This window comes from Triturus cristatus, chromosome 4_2 (assembly GCF_964204655.1).
Source record: "Triturus cristatus chromosome 4_2, aTriCri1.1, whole genome shotgun sequence".
Classification (NCBI taxonomy): Eukaryota; Metazoa; Chordata; class Amphibia; order Caudata; family Salamandridae; genus Triturus; species Triturus cristatus.
In genome coordinates, this window is record NC_140586.1 from 314759643 (window position 1) to 314779566 (window position 19924).

At 48.1% G+C, this 19924-nt stretch overlaps 1 protein-coding gene across 5 annotated transcripts in view; it reads right to left on the reverse strand.

Moving 5' to 3' along the window:
• Nucleotides 1-19924, reverse strand: part of SUCO (SUN domain containing ossification factor) — a 580289-nt gene that overhangs the window by 49132 nt on the left and 511233 nt on the right. The window lies entirely within an intron of this gene.

Here is a 19924-nt window from a genome sequence, read left to right on the forward strand (position 1 = left end):
GCAAGCCAACTCTTTACATACAGCTTTGGGTCAAATGTTTCAAATGGAGGACCATTGAGTTTTATCCATGGGCATGAAGATTTTTCCATTTTCTTTCACACACGGCCAGATGACATAAATTGAGGATTTCTTAACTGTGACCTTTATCTGTCACATGGCTGTAGTCCATAATTATATACTTTAACTCCTGTCAATATTTTAGTAGGAGGACACACACAATTTTCTTTTGTTAAATTCAATTCATGCTAGATGTGACATTAATTTTTGTAAAATTACAGTTTATGAATCTTATACTTTTTCAGCTCAGTCCAAATGGACTTCAGTACCACCGCCATCGAATCGGGGAATGGGACCGCTGGCCTTCAAGGTGGAGGCCCCACGATAGGCATTACAATGCGACTGCCACTACGGTGTTCGCGGTGCCTATCTTTTACATTGCAGCAGGTGCTGCTGGCTGCATCATCCGCCGCAAAGTAAAAAAAAAGGAACATGTTAAATATATCGGTGCCTGCCACATGGTTCAGTGATATGTTGTGGGGCATCATAGATGCCCCCCAGGACCCATGTCTGAGGGCCAGGGGTAAAGGGGCCTGCTACGGGCCCCCAATGTCCCTTTCGCCAGCATTTCCATGGCAGGTGAACCACCATTGATAAGCTGGCGGCTAAGGGACATCGTAATTCCTGCTGCAGTGCATGGTAGGCACCACCAGCATTGTAGGAACCACGAGCCCCTCCACCACACCGGCGGGCTCAAGAAGCCCGTCGGGTGCGTGGTGGTTGGTCTGTCCGACCGCCAGGTAACCACCCGCCATTGTAATATGGCGGGCTGTGACGCAGTCACCAATGGCGGTGGGACCGCCACCGACGGGGTGACGTGGTGGTCCCACAGCCATTATAATCACCCCCTAAGTTTGGTGTGCATGCAAATCCTACATTGCCAACCCCTGGCAAGTTGCACTGCTAGTGCTGGAAAAGGCCAATGGAGGTACCAATGGGTGAGGTGGACTGGCCTCAAGGGTCTTGTGACCTCAGTGACAGATTCACTGTCGATCTAGGATGTGCTTCTTCATATGCCTGCCCGTAAGACTGGAATTGAACTGCAGTATGGATTGTGGTGGACAGGTCCACCTGCAGGTGCTAAGACACCTGGGCTTCTAAGGTCTATCGGGCCTTCTAAGGTGTAGCATCGGAATAAGCTCTGTCAGGAGTGTGGTATGGTGAACTGGTCATGAAGGTCTGAACATGGTTCTCCAGTTCCAGATTCAGCAGCTCTGGCCAGAGTGCCACATTCTCTCCCACACTGAACACCCTACTGCCCCACTGAGAGAAACTCGCACTGCCTTCAGCACAACTCAATTGTGCTGCGACTAAATTCAAATTATGCACTAAGCAACAGTAAAATGCTGCCTGAAAAAAAAGGAATAACACCCTGGAAAAAGCAAACACTCACAGGGAATGCATGAATAAGCAAAGCATGCGAACTGTAATCAGAAAAAAACATGGTTACATTAACGGTTTTAAACTCATTATTCAGAAATCAGTAAGTGATTTTGCCTGAAAAGTTCAAGACATGGCTACTGGACCAGGAAGGGACCCCTTTCAATGTCCATTGCTTATATCCTTTCAAAATGTATGCAGTTTGGTTTAAAAAAGACCACATCCCCAAACACAGAGCCGCATTTTATAAGCTAAAATAATTAAAAAGTTGGAAACGATCATATTAAACGTTTCCACTCTTTCCATCAACCAGGTATTGCAGTCCCTTTAGGAATGGCGCACTTACCCACCCTGGGAAAACAATGTTGTTCAAAGAAAGAAGATAAAAAGAAACTAGCGCTTTCACTGGCAAACTCTGTAAAGTGACGCTAATGTGTGTGGGTGTAAATAACAGTCTGGCCTGTCTGCTGTCCACTCTGTATTGCTTTATTTAGGTATTTAACTATTTTTTCTCTCCATTCCGAGGTTTTTCTTTTCAATCGAAAACGGTCAGAAAATGAGGACATTTACAGCCAAAGTGTTCAGCCTTTTTTGGATCAATTTCACAGGGGAACAAATAAAGAAAAGGAGAAGCAAGAGAGAGTACCTTAAGAGCTGCCCCTTGAAATCCGCACGTAAGCAGGAGCGAGACAGAGACAGAAAGAGGTGGAGGAATAAAGAGAGGAGGGCAGCCGCCAGAGGCAGATCAGCAGTAGTGGACACGGTCCTTGCCATGAAGGAAAAGAGACAGCGTTTATTTTTTCTCCGTTCTCTGCCCTTCCCAGAACGGCTGAGCCTTCCTGCAGCATAACAAAAGGCAGAGGGCGGGTGGCCTCTGACTCCAGGCAGGTCAAGTGCAGGGCCATTAGGTAGCGCTTTCACGTGCTAATGGCCCTGTGATAACAGAAGGGAGAGGGGAAATTCCTGTGTCCCCTCGTCCCCCTCACCCTTGTCCCCCGTGTCCCCCCCACTCCAAAATTTGGGGGGATATATCCCCGCGTCCCCCACACTTCCTACGCCCATGAGTGCAGCAACAGTGGGCAGAGTCTGAGCACCGGCAGTTTTTTTTTGGGCCCTCAAAACGGGTCCGAAAAAAAAAAAAATAAAGAACGGACTACCTTTAGTAGCCACGAAAATAGAGCCCGATAGAGACCCGTTTCGAGGGCCCCCAAAAAAAACTGCCGGTGCTCAGACCCGGACAGACCCGGCCCACTTAAAGCCCTGCGTGCAGCCATCCACCCAATAAAACCGATATGCGGTAATCAATTCCGTGAGGTTTAGCCCAGAATCGTAGTGCACTGGTGGGTTCATACCGCCCAATACCAGTAATTATAGGCGCGGTGTTTGACGCCGGCCAGCACTTTGCAACACGTAATCGAGATCTATAGTACTACTGATTTGCAATGAAAAGAAGCAAGAACTGGTAAAGACAAGAGGTGTGGCATAGAATGGGCTTATGCAGGGCAATAGGTATGCAAGAGGGTGCATTTGTCTAGGTCTGTGTTTGCAGGTAATACAGAAACGGAGCGTCTTCATTGCATCCAGTGTACCGACTCTGGATAGGTTGGATTTTGAAAGAAAGTTAGATGAGAAAATAATCGATCAACATGAAAATAAGACTTCTTTTGGCAAGAAGAACGGTCGGCAAGTCCCCCTAACCACCCTTGTTTAAGGAAAAATTGTGCTGGGTTTCACACAAATATACTGCTTAAACCAAACATTCTTTAACTGTTAACAAAATGGGCAGTGGAATGCAGCTTTCCAAGATAGGGGTCACAGAGATGCTAACTACAAGAGCTCAAAAGAAGCGACCATAAATCTGGAGAGAACAACTTTTAGCAATTGGGGAGATTGTTTTCCAAATGGGCGTGCAATGGAACAATCTTAATATCTTTGAGCAAACCCTACACCGCTGGTATGGTTAAAAAGACACCTTTGAAATACTCTTTTTGTAACTTGTAGCATCTTTTAGGAGTAGTACTGGATGCCAGATTGTGCTAGCTGCAGCAGATATGCCTGAACTGCTTCCTTCGGACACCTAGTGGATTCAATAAATTTCATATGCCGCAGAGGCAGCATCGTTCCACTTTAAACCCTCGAACGCCACTGTCAAAGAGGCTTTGTGAGAAAGTGACCTCTTTCTTGCATGGTAGGCCCCCACTTTTTGCTGAATTGCTGATGTTCTTTGACTGAGTGTGCCCTGGGCTCCTGCTAATCAGGTACCCAGGGCCTATGTTCCTTCCCTATACTGCATTGAAGCCTAACCCCAATTGGCATCTCTGGCCACATGTCAGCCCCTGGTAAATGGTACCACAGGTAACCAGGGCACTGAGACCAGAGAAGGCCTCTAAGGGCCGCAGCACTTATTGTGCCACTCTCAGAGGCCCTGTACCCTGACACTCTCACACTGCCTTTGCAGACTGAGTGCCTTGTTGCGGAACAAAGTGAAGAGTTGACATGGCACACATCCCTGTGTGACATGCTCACAAACCACTGCCCTGGCATACATCAGTCACCCTTCTAGCTGGGTGCCCTATGCCAGTGGTGAGGGTACAGGAGCATGAGCCCTGTACCCCTACAGTGCCCAAGTCCATTCCTGGGCACTGTAAGTGCAGTGCTGCCATTAAGAGTATATGGTGCTGGGAGTTTGTCATTACGAACCCCACAGCACCATAATGGCTACACTGAAGACTGGGAAGTTTGGTATCAAACTTCTCAGCACATTAAACCCACACTGATGCCAGTGTGGGATTTAATGTAAAATGCACCACAGAGGGCATCTTAGAGATGCCCCCTGAAACTCGACCAACTCCTAGTGACCTGACTGAGTGGCTGCATAGGCTGCCACCACCAGACATGTTTCTGGACCACTGCGTAGAGCGAGCTTGCTGCTCTCGGGGGCCTGAAACAATGCACATCCTGGGATGAGGTACCAAGCCTCCTCCCCCAGGATGGGCAGGGTTCACGAAGGAGAAGCTTAAAAGGCATGCCGCCTTTGTGAGCCTCTCCAGAGCAATTGCTGCTTTCAGCAACTGGTCTCCACTGGTTCCCCCCCCCTCCACTTGGGCGGGAGAACCGGCGGGAAAAACAAGTGAGGAAAGGAGGTGTGCCCACCTCTGCCAACTCCACCCCTCAGGTGGGGGAGGCAAAGTGAAGCACAATCTCGAGCCCCCGCCATCTTGAGGATGGGGGGGACCCAGCCAACCATACTCCTGCCCCCCCTCCCACAGGAGAGTGGCAGAATAGGGGGTGTACCCACCCCAGGGAAGGGACCCATTGGTCCTTACCCTTTACCTACCTGTAACGCCCCTAAATTTAGTATTTAGGGGGGATCCTGAACCGTGCTTCCTCAGATTAAGAAACCACAAGATAAGAAGGACCGAAGAGCCGTGCACAGCTAGCAAGAGGACGACGCCCACTGACTTGGCCCCAGCCCTACAGGCTCGTCTCCCCTCGAACCTGCTCCTGCGAAATCCCAGCGTGTCCTGCAGCCAGCAACCTCACAAACCCCGGAGGACCTACTTACTTTCACTTCAAGGACTCTATCTCCCGAGAACACCGGACGTGTTTAAACTGCAGCTTCTGGTGCCAGCCAGATACCGCAAATCTAGCACACTCTGCTCCCACCGACCCTGGCCCGAACAAACCAACACCACGAGGCGGTCCACCCAGCGATCCTGACCAGAGATCCGGAGACCTCAAGCCTCCAGTCGACGCCTGCAGCCTCAAACCAGAAGAACCCCCTACCGCGACCACAGCAGGTAAGAAAATCCGACACAAAAAGGCACCCCTGCACCAGACGCCCCACGGCCTTGTGTGCCCAAACCAGAGGTGCCTAATCAACTCACGACATCCCAACTTACCCCTCGAAGTGGTGGTTGCACCCAAAACGTCTTCGTCCCCGAGCCTGCAGCATTTCTTCAAACCGGATGATCTCCATAGAAAACCACAGGGCACCCGATATCGAAACAGCACTCTGCACCCGGCTGCCCCAGTGCTGCTGAGGGTGCACTTTTGGTGCCTACTTGTTTCCCCCTTTGCCTTGACCTAAACCCTAGGAGCTTTGCTCCCACAGCCGTGTGGCCTGCTAGCCAGCAGCCACCAACCGGAGACCGCCTATCCTCCATAGGATAACATTGGGCCTCAACACTCTGCACCCGGCCGCCCTAGTGCCGCTGAGGGTGCAACAACAGTGCATCACTGACCCTGGGGGACCCCCGAATCTAACCCCAGACCCTTAACTCCCAGTCGTTTACTTACCTGCAAACCGATAACCTGTTTTTCTTCCATCGAATAACATTGACAATTTTCTTTCGAAAAAACAACTGTAGCTTTGAAAACTTGATATATTCTTTAAAAATCGTAACAATAACCTAAATGCATTTTTTCAACTGTTTTCAGGAAATGTCCCAGTGCTGAATCTAGGCATCCAGCACTGAGTTAGAAAAAGTATCGTAAAAGTTACTTACTTGCAATTATTGAAAAAGCCCATTCATTCGAATGTACTATACCTTCTAAGTGTTGCAATCTGCTTCCTTAATTGTAAACCAAAACCAGTATAATTTCCACTGCAATTTTGAACTGTGTTTACACAAGTAATTTATTACTGCAAAGTATTTTTATGCTTACCTGTACCAGGCTTGCTTGGTTCTAGAAATAAAACAACAGTATATTTTGTTATACAAAAACAATTGGCCTAGAGTTCAGTTCTTGAGTATTTGAATTCATGTGCTGACTGAGTGTGTACATCAAATGCTTAACACTGTCCTCTGATACTACCTTACAGCTGGACCAAGCTACCACTTTAGAGCGTAAGGTTCTATCTAACTTTAACCTAGATAGAACCTTACGCTCTAAAGTACTTGTGTAAACACAGTTCAAAATTGCAGTGGAAATTATAACCCTTGGACTCTATACACACTGTACCTCACTTTGGTGCATATATATATATATATATATATATATATATATATATATATATATATATATATATATATATATAGTCAGTTTCTTACAGCCATCGCTTTTGTTAGAATCTCCATGCACCTCAGATTCAACCTCAGATGGCTGAATGACAACACTTCAGAGGCAAGGCTGCCATGTTCAAAGACCATAGTCTGGGGTGTTAGCTGCACAACTACCTCCTGTGAGGTCTTTCTGACACGTGCTAAAAGCTTTAGATACAACCAATGGCAGAGTCCCTCCGAAGAGAATAGGACAACCTTTGCTCTGCACCTCCTGAGCATGCTGGCTGTTTGGAATCCGCTGGATCAATGGAAAGTAACAGACACAAGACAGAGTACTGAACAACGGCATCATTGACCCTGAATATTGGTTCATGGGAAAACTCGATGGATAATTATTTTTTAGTTACTTGCAAGCAATTTGATTTGCGGAAAGATCAAGCTTGAAAAATGTTAAGCAGAACATCACTGTTTAGGGCCAATCTATGATTTTGCTGAAACTTCTGCTCTGGATCTTATGTATCTTGTTTGTTCAAATAATATACAATGATTGTGTTGTCTGTATGAATCCAAACTGAATTATCTGAACCGCGATTGAAAGGTTTTTAGCACCAGATCTGACCTAAGCTCCAGCACATTGATGTGGTATGATTTCTCCTTCGACAACCATGTGCCAAGGATCCGATCAGAGTGAATGGGGATCACTCAACCCACCACACAAGAATCTATTACTATTCTTTGAGATGGAGGGCGTGATTGAAGAGAACAGCTACAAGCAAATGCTTCCGGGAGCACAAAGGACTGAATCACTCCTACCAAGCCATCTGCAGTTTGTCTTCCTGGTCCTCTTCAAACGAGAATACTTATCCTCCACGCATTTTTGAATAGGACTCATAAGTAGCCCCATGTTTGGGCCTTTGAGGATGAGGACGCCATGAAGCATAGCAGAGAAAATTCTGGCATGTACTGCAATGAGGATTAGACTGAAGAATCCCTATTACTATGCACATTGATAAGGTTTGTGCAGTTACTTGAGACCGAAAGGCAGTACTTCGTATTGAACTAAGCAAGGCCTAGAATGAAGCATAAAAACTTGCAAAGTTTTTACACAACAGGGGGCACTGTCTAATCCCATCTGGAAATGGGGAAAGATCCGATTGAGGGCCAGCATTCGGATCTTTTCTGAATCATTAGTCCACTTCCTCGAGATCACAAATGTGTCTGGACTCCTGCTTCTAAGCTTTTCGCACCAAAAAGAAACAAGTGTAAATCACTTTTCCTTTTGAGACAAAGTAATAGCCCCATAGCAATTTGCAGAATATTTAGCACACATCTGTCATTTAACGTTTTTCACGCTGAAAATAAACCATGCTACCTCTCCACCAGAGTAGTTGGCATAAGAGGTAGAAGGGTGGAGTCCATGCTTGTTGATGTGGTTTCCCTGCAGCTGCAGAAAAATCCTCACCTGCTCGGCATGCTGGGTTGTCTCATACCACTATATATTTTTAAATGGCAAAACCGATGCTCTTGCTTCCCAAAGGGAGAATGTACCTTTGCTCCCTTGATTTCAATCAGTATTTCTGAAAATCTCTTTTCCTTTTGGGACCATCAGTGTTTTTGTACTTCTACTTCAGTTTTAATTTTGTAAAGTTCATCATACATTTGTATTCGTACCAAAAAGCAGTGATCAACTGAAGAGCAATTTCTTTGATTGATGTTGTTCATTCGGTTTGATACCAGTTAAACAAGTTACTTACCTTCAGTAATGCTCTTTCTGGTAGAGACCATCCAGAAGCAAATTCCTCGACTTCCGAATATTCCCATGGCTTCATACTAGATTCAGAATCTTTTCAGTAGTACCTCTGCATGCAGGAAGATGGCGCTTTGCGGGGCCACACTGACGCTGTTCCGCTCTGGAAATGATGTTCCAGGCTTATATAGGATCCACTCCAGTACCTTTAGGTTAGTTGCTTTCGAGACTGTCTGCGCCTCCAGACACAGAGCTTCAAAGCAAATTGGTAGACAGTGTACAGACTTACTATTTTATTAATGGATGGTACCCAACACTGAATGGGGAGAATGCAAGGGGCGGTGACGAATCTGCAGCTAGATGATGTCTACCAGAAAGAGCGTTACCAAAGGTTAGTAACTTATTCTTCTGATAGAGACTTGTAGTCACAGATTCCTAAACTTTTGAATAGATACTAAAGCAAAACCAATTCATCAGTGGGTCTGTGAATGGACTCGAATCAGAAAGTCCTGCAGGACCAAGCAGGCACAATGCCCGTCCCAACGTACCAGACTCTCCAAGCAATAATGTTTCATGAACATGTGAAAGACCGCCCACGTAACCACCTGACTAATGTATAGGACAGGGACTCCCATGCCAATACAATGGTAGCAGCTTTGGCCTTTGTAGAAGGAGCACACTGTCCTTCCGGAGGCTGCTTTTTGGCCAATGCGTTGCAGATCTTGATGCAGAGCACAGTCCAACAGGGGATGGTTCTCTTTTATACTGCCTTGATCTTTTGCTCTAGAGAACCCCGCAAAGTGCTGGGTGGTCTTTGGTGTGATCTATGTAAAGGCTCAGCACTCCCTTGGGGTCAAAGCAACAAATTCTCTCCTCCTCCTTAGAGGGGTGAGGTGGAGCACAGAATGCCGGCAGAGCGAAAGTTTGACTGATGTGGAATGACATCTCAACTTTTGGCAGGAAGGATGTCTGTCTGCAGAACCAGTTTGTCTGGTAAGAAAGGAGAGGATGGTGGACAGAGCCTGAAGCTCACTCACACACCATGCTGAGGTGATGGCAATGAGAAACATAATCTTTACAGTAAGGAGCCATAGGGGATAGCTGGGAAGCGGCTTGAATGAAGTGGACACCAGGTAAGTCCAGACCAGACTAAGGTCCCATTGAGGCATGACAAAAGGAGAAGGGGGAAACAGGTGTTGCAGTCCTTTAAAAAACTGCATCCCAACCGGTGTTTTAAACAAAGAGGGCTGATCAGGCAATCGTAATAAGGCCGAAAGATAACCATTAACTGTACCCAAAGCCTTGCCAGGCGAGAGAGAGAACAAAATTCCACACAGTTTGGCCTGGAGGGGCTCAATCTGGTGAGCACCGCACAAAGCCACAAACTTGTCCCAACGACAGGCATGTGCAGTTTTTGTCAAGGGACGCCTGGCTGCAAGACGTCACCTCACCTCTGGAGATGATCAAAGGTGTTCAGCTGTCGGCGCTCAATCTCCAAGCATGAAGCTGGAGATTGTGACAGCTCGGGTGTAGAACCCTGCCTTGTTGCAGCAACAGGTCCTATTGGAGGGGCAGCCTGATCATAGGACACCTGCTCAAGCCCAGGAATTCTGATTACGAAACTCTCTGTGCCCAATTTGGAGCCACAAGGATTACGGGCCAGGACCGTCCTGATATACTTGAGGAACTCAGGGCAGATATTGGCAGAAAGGCATACAGGAGTCCTAGTGGGAGACTCCTTGGAAACCTCAATGCTCACAAGAGCGGACACTGCATATTGTCAGCGGTGGCGAACAGATCGAGCTAAGGTTCTCTTAATGCGTGGAAGCAACCTTGCCCCTCCTCTGGATGGAGCTGCCATTCGTAATCCACTAGGCGCCGATGGCTGAGCTAGCCCGTCCTGCCATTCAATGATCCTGCCGGGTGGTTTACCACCAGGAAGATACTTTGGTGGTTCAGCCATTTCAAGAGGCACAACAGAAGGAAGGAAGACTTTCAGCGCCAAGTGGATGGCCCTCAGATCCAGAAGCTTCAAGTGGAGCTGGGACTCCGCCGGAGACCAGAAGGGTCTAATCTTTACCTCTCCCAGATGGAAGCCCAACCCAGACGTGATGCATTGGTCACCACTGTCAGCTCGAAGTGGGGACGGGAGAGGGGCCTGCCACTGACCCAATCGAGGTCCAGTTCGCTTCACTGCAGGTCTTTCAGTCTCCTCCTAAATCCGAACATGGTCGGTGAGGTCACCTTGATGCTGGGCCGACCGAGACTTCAGATCCCACTACAGAGCCCATGTATGCCACCTGGCATGCTCAACCAGCAGGATGCAGGAGGCCATCAGTCCCAGCAGCCTCAGCATCAACCTCACTAAAATTCAGGACAGGATGAAAAGTTTGGAATAATAGCCTGAATATCCTAGACACTCTTTCCTGGGGGAAAGGCACGAAACCAAACTGTGTCCAGAATAAAGGGGAGTGTCAGAGGGAGCCAGGTGTGACTTCGGCACATTGATAGTGAACCCCAGTGAGTGCAACAGGTCTGCCATAGACTGGAGCAGAGAGACAACTGCCTGGGGAAAGCTGGCCTTCAACAGCCAATCGCCGAGGTAAGGGAAGACTGGAACCCCTGACATTTAGAGATGGGTTGCAACAAAGGCCATCACCTTGATGAATACACAAGTGCCACTGGTAAGGCCAAAATGAAGCACAGCAAAGTGACAATGCTCGTGGTTCACAATGAAGCACAGGTTACACCTGTGGCCAGGTAGGACTGGTATGTGGAAAAAAGGCATACTGCAAGTCCAGTGCTATCATCCAGCAGCCGTGGTTCGTGCTGGTAAGAGCAGTGGTGCCGGGGAATCGACAGACGACTACGATGGAAAATTAAATAATTAATTTTCCCTCGTCCTCTGTCGAAATCTCCATGACCATGGGTCACAACCAAATCCCAAACTGGGGGGATATATTTGCCCAAAAGTCATTGTGTTCACTGACCGCAGTGCAAGGCTAGCAGCTGAGAACATTCTCTTGCAAAGGTATCCATCCTGTTGGATTCCCTATCCGATGGAGTGGTAAGGAACAAGCCAGTGTTATGTTTAGAGGTGGAGGCATGGACAAGTAGGCTCTCAAGAGTGGTATGCTGGGTGAGGAAAGTTTTATCTCCAGGAGTGGGGAAATGGCAGTGGCAATTGTACTCTGCATAGGCGCCCCTGTGGAGGGCTTGGCCCATGCCTTGAGCCGGACATATGTGAGGGCTTCATTAAAAGGCATGAAAGGTTCTGTGGGGACAGCTCCTGGCTGAAGCTCCTCTGTCAAAACGCTTGTCTGGACTACCACAGGGGACAGCGTAAGGCCCAGCACTTCAGCCGCCCTCCTCAGCACCATGTAAAAGGAAGCCCCTTCCTGCGTAACCACCTAGGAGGAGAGAGGAGAGACTAAGTCAGTGTCTGTGGAGGTATCCAAACCACTGGCATCCGCAAGTCCCTCATACCAGTTGTCTTGGGTTCTTCAAAGAGGTTGTGGTAGCCATAATGATCTTCTGATCCCCCCCAATTGTACTCCCCAGAGGGCCAATCAAAAAAAGAGCGCTCTGCCTGACTTGGAAGGTCAAGTTCCAGCCGGCGACACCTTCGGGCGATGCAGATCCGACTCAATATTGGGAGTCAGGTATGACGGTGAGGTCGGCATCATTGTGGGGCGTCAGCAGTGCAGGGAACGACGTCACAGGAACGGGCACTGGGGAAGGTCACGGTATTGCAAATGAATCCAGAACTGGATCCAAGGTGCCCGAGTGGCACAGAAGGAGGAACTGCCAGCTGGAATTCAGTGGGGGGCACCTGCCGAATCTGTGGGGCCCAGAGCTAGAAGTCTCTATCAGATATTTTGGTTTAGTTCTAGGGGACAAGCTCTAAGTAGAATCTGAGAAGAAAGCAAGTCAGTATTTAGACTTCGATATTGAGGATATTAATAATGTTGATAGAGAGGCTGAACTCAATGGAGGCTTTCTTAACGATTGGGTCTATGACATCAAGATCTTCAGCATCACTGCTACAGACGCTGAAGAATGCCTTGACACAGGTCGCTTTTAGGAGAATTGCAAAGCTAGGAGTCTTCACAGCATATTTAAGAGCTCCTCTTTTGGAGTCCCTTATGGGTTCACACTACACTAACATAGCTGCAAAGGTTTCAGATTGCTTGAGTGGGACAGGTTCATAATTTCAGTGTAATAATGAATGACACTTTCTTGCAAGCAAAATCAAGCAATGAAGACATAAATACCAGAAATTACATCCATTTGAGCAACGAGAAACTCTAAGAAGATTTTAAAACTTCCGCAAAACACCAGAAATAGAAGGCCACTGTAGAGTCTGACAGTACCAAACAGGATGTGAGAGGCCATACTGCCTGCAAATGAGCCTCATGTTCCATAACACCCCTTCACCCCACTCCCCCACAAAAACTGGATAGATTTCCCATGTGTGGACTTAAGCAGAACCAGCTGCCTCAACCTCCCTCTGCATGAACTGATAAAACTTTGCTGAGTCGCCCCTGCACGAACCAACACAAACAGTATGTCCCCCCCACCCTCCCACCACACTGTACCGGAACTCTACATGCGCCACCTCACTGCTGTAGTTGTTGACCTCTTTGATTTCAAACATGCAACACCTGCAAAAGTGAGATATTTCCAGGCCTGTGTGGCCAAAGGCATGCTGGGAGCTGTGGTCTAGTTTTCCCTAAGCAGGACGGGTGTTGAAGTTTAGACGTTGCTGGCTTCATGCCGTGTTCTGTTATCATGGCAATCCTGAGCCGCTACCTTGCAGGGAGGTGCATTCAAGCTCACATTCCTATATGGAACTAAGACGGAGAAATGATAATGCCCCATGTGAGTTACCCCGGGAGCCAGACACCCCAAGTGGACAACAGCAGCCATGTTCCTAGACGCTCAGCCTTAATCTCCAACACAACTACCGATTTACACCAGTCAGTCAGTGCTGGTGCCATGCCAGGGTCGGGTGAATAGGTTACATTCTAGCCTACGCCAGAGTGAGCTCAGCTGAGCCAGCCCCAAGCAGCGCAGACTACACGTTGCCACTAGCGTGCTCAGTCACACAGTGGTAAGAACCTCAAATCATTAGATACTGGCATGTAGCTTTGATGATTTAGTCACTCAGGACCGGTAGGTCAGGTGCCGTATCCCAGGAACATTGCGTCTATAAAGTTGTTTGCTTTGTAGGAACCAGAAGGGTTCCCTAAAGAATTGGTTATACTAGCTTGCTCTACAGATTGAGGTATTAAATGATTTGCCAATTTGTGACTCTTACCTTTACTTTTTCCCTAATCAGGTAGTTTTACAGCCTGGCACTGTGTTTACAGTCAAGGTTCCTTTCCAATTTAGTGTTTGAAAAAAAATAATGTGAATGTGGGCCTGTGTAATGTAACTGGTGCACATGTATAATGCTTCAATACCTTTGGGTTGAGTTTGCGCTACATAAAATTGTAAAAAATTCTGCCCTGATACCTCTGCACTAGGCGGAGTGCTGATAAGAGTGAAGGCTAGCCTGGGTCTCTAAACTCACAGGTCTGTTAGGCTGTTACACCACAGGACGATTAAAGTGCTGGCTATGATGGCACGTAAGACACGTGCTGGCTGGACCCAGAGACGAAGGCTCTGTGTTATTGTAACCAGAAACATAGCAAACCACTTAGCCGGGCCCAGGCTGGCTTCATAGAAACCGGTCACCTTTCCATGACCTGGGCACAGATCATTCTTCAAAATGCAAGTGGTCTCTTAGGAGCCTAATAGGAAATGAATTACTAACAATACAATTTAATAATAGTAAACCAGTTGAATATTTGCGGACTTGCAAACCATGCTTTTACAATATTAGCCAGCTGAGCAGCCCAGCCTGCCGCAACACCAGCCCAAGGCACTGAGCAAAGCTAGTACTTGCTGGCTCAAGCTGCTAAAACTATAATGTTCTTAATATACAACTCAAAAGGAACATGTCAGTGTCATGAAAATCATACACTCACACTTATGTGAGAGGAGCGTCCAACTAGTCTTGCAGCACCATAATTAACTTAGGCAGTCAGATCATCTTGTTTCATCAACATCAGATCCTGCTTCTGCATCGGTGACTCTCCTTTTCCAAAGCAGCCATTAGCGCATGAGGAGGAGGGAAGGCACCAAACTGGCAGCAGTGCAGTCACACGGCAGAGGTGCGGTAAACTAAACTTAACTGCCGCTCGCCGCCTCACTCAGACATTGACTTAGTGTGACTTTCTGCCAATAAATAAAATGGGCACACCCTGTGCTGTGCAGTCACATGACTGTAATTGATCCAATGATTGATAAATGCAGCCACACTAGCGTAGCTTGCTGAACCGGCACCAGGCCAGCTCAAGTGACCCACTGCCATTCACATTTCTTGAGCAAACTTAACTGTACACAGGCAGCACTGCTGCACAGTATGTGCAGTCAGTGCAGTCTACTGCCAGAGCAGCACAGGTCCAGCCGGTAACCTACAGTTAAACAATCTACAATTCAATTGTTAATTCTTTCCTAAAAGATATGTAAAAGATACTAATGAAACTGGTGTGAATTCATCCAAAAACAAATTTATGTGATCTAAATAGAAAGGGTACAAAGAATTAGAGCAGCACAAAAATGACCGAGGTTTACAAAATAATTCTGCACTGTTAACACCTCAGTCATTAATGCAACCATCTATTCCAAACATAAATAGAACAATGAATCTGAACAAAACAGAAAACGCTTTCTAAAGAAAACAAACCAAAAAGGAAACAGATGCAGTTGTCGACGTTTCGTTCTTGTAGGTGTTCGCATCCGTTAGGCCATCTACAGGACGATCAAATGAACTATTGTATGACCCTTATGAACATTTCATGGGGAATGTCTAATCATGACTGAATCTGTTATGCAAGTAAAATCTTCCTGGTTAATTGCACCAAGAAAAAAAGCTATTGAAGAGCTCTTTCAAACAAAGAGCAGGGCTCTACTCCTATGACTGGCCGCTGTCCCTGCAGTCAGTGTCCAATTATAAGGCTCTGATGTAAAGTCCCCTTTAAAAGTTTCCTTGGTATTTGTGCTTGCAAAAGTCAAATTCAAAATAGAGCGCGACTCCTCTGACAGTCCGCTGTAAATACAGCTGGCGTCTATAGGCAAAAATTAGCGCGACTGCTAATACTTTTGCCTGTGAACGGCAGACACAAGAGAGTGCGCTACTCCTCTGACACGCCGCTGTCAATACAGTCAGCGTCTGTATTTAAGGCACCAAGCAAAGCGGACATCAACCAGGGACCTGGGGCGCCCAGGGAAAATCATGTAGGCGGTCCCGATCCGACTGAGGTGTGCTGGGACGGAGCAGGCCTGGGCGTGACTCGTGCTCAGGCCAGAGCCCCGCCGCTCGAGTTACCGTTTTGCCCGGTGGGTGGAGCGGTGCATAGCCGGCAACGCAGCAGAGCCTTGGGAGTACGCAGAGTTCCCCGGCGAGACTCGCAGCCACCAACAAGTAAAGAGAAGGGGGTGAGAGACTACCAACGGTGGGCCCCCTTGATCGGCCGTGAGTCTGCCCCGGGCGTGCCGTAGGGCCTGCGACGTGCCGGAGGCCACTGGGCGTTTGTTGGGCAGCGGATTGCGGGCTGGGCCCCCTCGCCTCCCTGATGCACGCTGCGACTGCAGAACACCGAGATGCGCAAACACTGGCCTGCAGCGGCAGATTTCGCAGTCCCTGTGGCCCGGGGTTGGAGTGTGGCCCACATGGAGAGCGGGGGGGGGGGGGGGGGGGGGTTTGCGCGAGGACCGGCCGCTGGGGCTGCAATGGAGCCTGGCACCTAGAAACTGCTATCAGCACTATCCTGGAGGGCAGTGCGCCACACCGAGATCAGGTACGGACACCCCAGGTTAAGAGGGGGGGGGGGGAGGGGGAGAGATCTGATGGAGGCGGCTAACAGTGTGCGCATCCCCGCAATCCTACATTCCGCACTCATATACTCTACAAACACAAACAAGCAGGACACGCTGCATGGGCAACGGCTGGGGGGCACATACGGAACCAGAGCACTGGCCCCAATACTCCAGAGTAACCTAACCGCGACGAAGAAATTGTGCACAGTGCACGCGGTGGGTGCTGAAGGTGGTGGCTGGGGCCTCATCGGCCTACTGGATGCTTTTGCGTTGGCCCTTCCCTCCTCGTGGACAGCGGTGCCTCCTGGACACTAACCATCCTGTGTGCACGGTACTGCACCAAGCGGACGGCTGCCCCATGGTGGCCACTACACACGAACCAGACACAGAAACAGTGTGTGCCCCGTAGCAGCCTGGAGAGTCATGTAGTGCTACCTCGAGGCACGTGTGACCAGTGGAGTCTGCACCCTTCCCACCCACCCCCGATGGGAAAACCATACTGGGTACGTACAATGGGGAAAAACACAAAGCACTCTACATTGACACTTGAGAACAAACTGCAAACCCGTCAGCTGGAAACTGACCGTGACACAGAAAACCCAACAGGCGACGCCAGAAGAAGCAGGTGGTGACAATGATGACCTGCGCAGCCTACTACTAGAAATGAAATCCAGCCTCAAAAATATAGATTCCAAACTAGACGTCCTTACTACCGAACTGGACCAGGTCAAAAAACAGGTGGATACGCACGAACTGCGGTTAGATCAACGTGAAAACTGACATGTGGAGGCACATGAATTCCAAGCTGAAACGAAGGAAGAGGAGTTGGTCTAATGGCTAGGGCGGTCGACCTCAAATCTGGGGAACTGGGTTCGAGTCTCAGCAATGACACTGAACATCCTGTGATTCTGGGCAAATCACTTTATCTCCCCGTGCCTAACACAAAATATGAATGTGTCCTTGTGTAACGAAACTGGTGCTATGTAAAGCGCTCTGATACCAGATACCTTCGGGTCAAGTTCGCGCTAAATAAAACTCATTGTAAAAAAAAAATAAAAAAATAAAAACGTTATTCTTTAAAACGTTTGGGGGAGAGGATGTAGCCTTACGGCTAGAGCGGTCGATGTCGAAGCTTGGGAACCAGGTTCGAGTCTCGGCAACGACGCTCAACATCCTGTGATTCTGGGAAAATCACTTAATCTCCCCATGCCTAACAAAAATGTGAATGTGTTCTCGTGTAACGAAACTGGTGCTATGTAAAGCGCTCTGATATCAGATATCTTCGGGTCTAGTCTGCGTTACATAAAACTAAATCTCCCCCCCCCCCACCCCAAAAAAGGAACACCTCCTCAATATGGAGAAGGTGCCAACGGTCATCAGGGAAAAGAACGACGATGTGGAGGCCTGCTCCCGTAGGAACGACGTATGTATTATAGGTATCCCTGAGACCACAGCCACAGGTAAGATGGAACTGTATGTGGAAGAATTGCTAAAAGACATTTTTGGCTCAGAGTTGTCTCAAATGTTCATAGTAGAGCGTGCTCATCACTTGCTGGGACCTAGACCAATTCTGGCAAAAATGTTGAACTACAGAGATAGAGACGCTATACTCAGATGTGGCAGGGAACGCAGCTAGATCTCCTATAAAGGAAACAATATATGCTTCTATCCAGATTTCACTCCTGGGGTCCAGGCGGCACACCACAAATTTATCCAGGCTAAGCGGGTGCTACATCAGGCTGGTATAACGTATGCTCGACTGTATCCCACCAAGTCAAAGGTCACACATGACAATAAAACACACTTTTCACAGATCCAAAATCAGCCTTGACATATGCCAAACACATTGGGGGAACGAGGAAGCTAACATCGGGATCCAACAGAAAGCAAACTACAGACCATGGCTTAAGTGACCATGACTAACTCTCGGCACTGAAAGTAACCTCGCACTAGATGTGTAACCAGGTGCACCAGGTTAATTTCCATAACACTGCAATGGCCATGTCCTATCTCCGTAGGATTGGGGCACTTTCACACTTTGCACTGTATATGTATGTATAGCATCGGTTCATCACAGCACTCGGCCATCCAGTTTCCCAACTGGGCTGTATGCCGGTGCCTCCACGCCCCCGTGGAGAACTCCAACATGTTCAACTACTCTGACTTGATGTTTAAGTCTACTTACAATTGTTCTGTTAAGTTAGTTTTTGGGTGGGTCTCTCTGTCTCAACCTATTTGGGGGGGTTGGAGTGAGTGGGGTGGGTTTATGGGGAAGGGAGTTTGTAGTTTCAAAGGTAAAAGGCAGCCACAGACAGATAATTTGCATCACACCAATGGCGACCAACAAGAAAGCGGTACACAACAAGGTAGGCCTCTGCAGGCTCTGGGGGACAAAGGAATTGGGAGAATGAGACACAGCACTGCCATCACAATACGTATAAGCACACACCTACAGCATGACCACATATAATTGTCTCACATGGAATATACGTGGGCTCAAAGATAACCGGAAGGTCAGACTAGTACAAGCATACCTGGCTAGACACAAAATAGATATAGGTTTTCTTCAGGAAACGCATCTTCCGAACACGGTGTGCACTAGGCTCCAACACAGATACTGGGGTAACGTGTACTCAGCAGCATACTCCAACTATGCTAGGGGCACTGCGATCCTCATCTGTAGGGGCATACACTGGACTCTGATTAAAACACTGTCTGACCCAGATGGCAGATACACAGCGACGGAGGGCGTGCTCAGTGCGGAGCGGGTGGTGCTGGTTGCAGTGTATGGCCCCAATTTGGACGCACCTGAATTTAACGAGCTTTGAGGTAAGGTGGTACAGACAGGTTGTGCAAGCATACAATGGGTGGGAGACTAATGTAATCCTAGACGACTCTCTCGATCGAAGGAGCGCGTCTCGCAGACTACACCCCAATGCTAGCACTGCACTGAGCACAATTATACGCAAGGGTGGATTAGTAGACATATGGCGACAATGGCATTCAGACACAACAGACTGTACCTGTGTTACAGCACAACACTCAGCCTGGTCACGCATTGACTTCTGGCTTCTATCTAGAGATGCATCTTCATGGACCAGAGACATTAAACACCTCCCTAGAACCCTTTCAGATCACGCACCCAGCCTGTTTCGCTTACTAAACACAACCACACCTGGCCGGGCTTTTCAATAGAAACTCCCGCCCAGAGCACTTATGAATGCTGCGTTTAAAGAGTAAATAAGAAGCGATATCCTTGAGTACTTCTCACAGAATGAGGGCTCAGTATCGTCCCAGTCCTCTCTCTGGGAAGCCTTCAAGGTGGTCATTCGCGGTAGATGCGTAGCTAGGCAAGCTGGAGTACTTAAAGCACTCTGGCAAATGCTGCAAAGCCTAGAAACACAAATCAGTGCTCTTGAAATCGAATACTTTCAATCTAGCAACCCTGAGCTCTTTCCCCAAATCAGAAGTAAATTAGACGAGTATGCAGAGGAGACGCAGAGAGAGGTCCACTATTTGGGTAAACATACACAGGCTAGGAGATACGGTGAGGGCGACAGGCCTGGGAAAACACTAGCATCACTACTCAAACCCCCCGCACCATAGTCTATATTACAGAACTGAAGGATGAGATGCAGCAGGCCATCAGAAGCCCACAGGAGATAATTAACCATCTCACAAAGTTTTACTGCGATCTTTTTACATCACAACACACTAGCCTGACCGAACACGTCAAATCATTCTTCGAGTCAATCGAGCTGCTGTGGTTGGGCAGAGCGCACAGAACGTATTTGGATGAACCCTACAC